Here is a 5,000-nt window from a genome sequence, read left to right as displayed (position 1 = left end):
ATGGTCATTCGTTATAATGGTGAAATAAGAGTTATTAGTTCGTATGATAAAATAGAGTCTGTAGTTCGTATGGTTTTTGCTTCTTATGTTAATTAAAGCAGTCGTTATTTACTGATACAGTCAATACTTTTTTATGATTAACAAGAATCTTTAATTTCCTACTGCGTTTAACGTATCAACAGGAACACGGATCCTCTTAAAACGGAGACCTCAGAAATATCGGCATATATATATATATATATATATATATATATATATATATATATATATATATATATATATATATATACACTTTATTCTTAAATATCCTGTTAAAATACATAATTCACTGGAGAAAATGTACACATAATTCTTTAATTATTAGAAAGTCAAGCAAGACCAAGCACTTAGTTTCGATTAGTACATTCGGGTAAAGCTGCTAATTACAAGACTTTTTCTACAATTGTTAGAATTATTTAGGGAAAAAAAGTTACCATCATGGGCACGCGTTTTAGTAACAATTATCCTCTTTTATATAATAAAAAATGACACGTGTATTCTTCAGGTCGCCAATACTTATAAGGAGTTATCAATTTCAATATATCAGGAGAATTGAAGCGAAATGAAACGTAATTTTATACTCGATCTGTCTCTTCATAAGACCTGCGAGGATGTCAAATGGAGGAATTTTCTGCAAAATAAAAGTATTCCTACGTATTTTCTGTCGTAAAGAAAGATATATATATAAAAGATTGCTTCGAACTGTTAGTTAATAAATCAATTTAGTAGTTTTAATAATCCGTTAACATACGAATCATAAGGCAGTTTATTTTTACATATAGTTTCATAAAAAAAGCAATAAGTCTAGATATATAAAGGTTTACGCTCCCCCTTTCCCCCACAAAAAAATAAATGGAGGGCTGGCGATGAGAGACCTCTATGGCGTAAATATTAACTAAAGTCATAACATTCTTTAGAGAGGAAGATATTGCCAAACTTTATTAAGGGATTGAGGAGAGTTCAAATGCTACATTGTTTTTTTTTTTTTTTTTTTTTTTTTTTTTTTTTTTTTTTTTTTTTTTTTTACTGATGATTGAAGATCTTGGGATCGGGGGTTTGAACGAGTATATTGCAGGAGAGGTCTCTGCAATATCCGTGAACAATCTGAACCACTCACGCATATACAGAGACATACACACATACAAATACGTACATGAACACACTTGCGCGCACACATATACACAAACAAAGACACTAAAATCAACATATACACACACAAACATACACATACACATATACACATACACATAAACACATATACAAACACAGAGACAGATGCAAAGAAAGACAGAGAGATATATAAATAGAGAGATACAGATATACAGACAGATGATATTTCAGTTTCCATTAATTATGCGTAAAAAAATACTCTTGTGTGACTGCATTTATTTCCCAAAGCATCGTAAACACAAGACTGTTTATAGTAATGTATTAAACGGGTCATGGAAAGTCTCTGAAATTAATGGATTAATGATAAAATAGAAATCATTTTAAAGTGTAAGTTAGGGTGAAAAGAAGAAGTAGAACATAATAGATAATAGATATTAAGATCCCCACGAAAGCGAATTTATAAATGTGCCTTTGATAGATAATGATAGTTTGCTTTTTGTCGACTTACTGATAAAATAAAAATACTTGCGAATATATAGCCTGATATTCGATAAACTGCACAATATCTGTTCTCATTCATCTATAAAAAATGACTCTCTGAAAGGATTTAATCTATTCGAAAAGAAATTTGACGATAGACCGAAACTGGTTGAATTTAATAGCAAAGCAGATTTGTATTGGAAATGTACCAGACGATTCGCCATTTCTGCAACGCATGCATTAATGCCGGATGTAAACTGACCATCGCGGTTCATTAGAGAGAATTAATTAAATTTCGTCAAGAGAAACTTTCAGGCGCTGTCACAAAGAAGCTCTCTTGGCAGTGGCGGTCTGGTTTCCCGTCCCACTGATCTGATCAAGAATTTTTTTTAAAGTAGGGTGGATAGACATGTGAACATGTGTGGTTCTTTGTATATTTTATGTTTTGTTTTATTTTTGTGTGTCGGATTGATTTTTTTGTGCGTATGTCTGTGTACATGTGTGTGCGCGTATACACACACATGTACGTGTCTATAAACACACATATATATATGAACACACCTATGTACTATATCCACACAGAAGTACTATATACACATCCACAGAACCGACAACCATTGAGAACATTTGAACCGTGAGACCAGTACTATTGGAACCATAAAACTGCCTGGAAAGCCAACAAATCCAGAGTTAATGAAACAGGCAACGCGGAATAACCCACAAATCTCCGTGGAATGTTCGTATGCCGTGTATATTGTATAGTTAGTATGTAAACAACCGTACACCCACACTTGCCATATAACACATGCTAACACGTGCATGGAACGTCAGTGATTAAGGATAACTGCATCTATCTCTCCTTTCTCTCTTTTCCGTCTTTCTCTCTCTTCTTCTCTTCTCTCTACTCTTCTCTCTCTCTCTCTCTCTCTCCTCTCTCCTCTCTCTCTCCTCTCTCTCTCTCTCTTCTCTCCTCTCTCTCTCTCCTCCCTCTCTCTCTCCCTCCCTCTCTCTCTCCCTTTCCCTCCGTCTCTCTCTTCCTCCTCTCTCTCTCTCTCTCTCTCTCTCTCTCTCTCAGTCATAGTGTATCTCTCGTAGGAGTAGTACGAGTTTTAGTGTTGTCCTCAGTAGTGAGAGATATCGTGAATCCTGTGTTTACTCGCCTCTAGACAGGGAGCGGGTGAGGTGCCTCTGGCCCTCCAGCAATTTGTCACTTCCTCCCAGGTGTCAGCATGGCTCGTGTGTCATATCGGGTCCCCCCTTTCCGACGTAGAAATGGAGGATAAAAATTTTACCTCGCAAGGACACGTCGGAAATGGATCCCATAAGAGGGAAAGGAGTGTAGGAAGGGTGGACATGAGTGACAGTGAGAATGGATGCGAGCGGGAGGAGAAGAGGAAGAAGATCGAAGAGGGAACCGCAGCAGGAAATCAGCACGTTGTCGATGTGAATGGCAGGAAACGATTGCTATTCCCACAGGACTGCGCCATGAGTTTCCTGGAGAAATTAAGGTGGGCCATGGAACAGGGCCGGGACCACCGTGATTTCGAGCTACTTCTGAAGGAAGGCAGAGGGAGGCCGTATCTAGGGGTACGGGTAGGCAAGGTGGAGCAGACCCTGACGACTCAGGGATACAAGGGGACAATGGTGACTGGTCCCAAAGGCTGGGGAAAGACTGATAAGTGATAATTTTCCGATACCCGACCATACTGGACCCAAAATTTCTGTTGGACGATAACAGGTTTGTGTGGGTGAAGAGACACGCGTCACAGGGCGAGGAGCGTAGTCAATTCGTTGCCCTGAAAGGGGAAGTGCCAGAGAGGGTACACATCTCTGGAGCGAGGTATAGGAGGGTGGCACCATACGTGGAGCCACCAGTCATGGGCCTCAAGTGTTGCCGAAGAGGCCACAAGTCTTGGACCTGTCAGCAGGATGCTCGATGCAGGTTCTGCGGTAGAAAGCATGACTCCAGTATCTGCCGAGCCAAAATTGAAATGAGAGAAAGGGTTAAGCCTTGCTGCTGCAACTGCGAAGGTCTTGCTCTCTCTCTCTCTCTCTCTCTCTCTCTCTCTCTCTCTCTCTCTCTCTCTCTCTCTCTCTCTCTCTCTCTCTCTCTCTCTCTCTCTCTCTCCCTCTCTCCCTCTCTCCCTCTCTCTCTCCCTCTCTCCCTCCCTTCCTCCCCTCCTCCTTACCCAAGCCCTCTTCTTCCACCATCTGTTGTGTTATTTTTAGCCTCCGTACGTTATAACCTGTGACCTGGATTCTCTGCTTTATCGATCGGCGACCTTCAAAGGGGAAAGTGCGACAACGAGCGTATGGTATATGAATTTCATCTTTCCTTGATAAATATTTATTGAGTCGTTATACAGTATCTTGACATGTATTTTGCTTGTGTGCTGTGTGCGTTTGTGAAGTGATTGTGTAAAATTGGGCTGTTATTCTAAGGTGTGTCATTTACTTGTGATAGATTAGTGAGTTTAGATTGTCGCTGTGTTTGTGTGTGTGAGAGAGATGGGGTAGGAGAGAGAGAGAGAGAGAGAGAGAGAGAGAGAGAGAGAGAGAGAGAGAGAGAGAGAGAGAGAGAGAGAGAGAGAGAGAGAGGAGAGAGAGAGAGGAGAGAGAGAGAAAGGAGAGAGAGAGAGAGAGAGAGAGCGGGAGACAGAAGAGAGAGAGAGAGAGAGAAAGAGAGAGAGAGAGAGAGAGGAAGAGAGAGAGAGATGCTGATAATGATATACGCGAAGCTGTTAGAGAGGAAGGATTTTATATTCTGCTTCAAGCTTTTCAGAGATATAATAAACAGCCATTAGTGAGAGAGATACGGCAGTGAATGGCAAAAATGTGTGTGTGTGTGTGTGTGTGTGTTATGTGTGTGTTGTGTGTGTGTGTGTGTGTGTGTGTGTGTGTGTGTGTGTGTGTGTGTGTGTGTGTGTGTTGTGTGTGTGTGTTTGTGTATGTGTGCGTGTGTGTCAGGGAAATTTTTAAAATACGATTAATAATTTTAAATTGCTGTTGCCAATATATTATGGATTTTTTTATACAAAAATGTACATTACTTTTACCTAAATTTCTATCCCTCCCTTTTATCAGATTTGTTCCAAAATATCTTGAGTATTGTCACAACCACCCAATGTTTAAGGATTTAAGGAAATAATAATAAAATAATGATAATAATAATGATTTACTTTAAGTTGTTTTAAGTAGCATGTCTTAGCAATCTTAATAAGGTTTATGAAGTGGATCAAATTTATTTCTTTGCTGAGTGTGCGTTAAAGGTACAGCCAGAAAAATAAATATCGTTACCTTCTGCACAAACTAATATGAAAAATTGACGAAGTGATGTGGAATAGCGAGGCAAGTAGTTAGTATCGTAATGG

Source organism: Penaeus monodon, chromosome 10, assembly GCF_015228065.2.
Source record: "Penaeus monodon isolate SGIC_2016 chromosome 10, NSTDA_Pmon_1, whole genome shotgun sequence".
Taxonomy (NCBI): domain Eukaryota; kingdom Metazoa; phylum Arthropoda; class Malacostraca; order Decapoda; family Penaeidae; genus Penaeus; species Penaeus monodon.
This window is presented reverse-complemented; position numbering follows the sequence as displayed.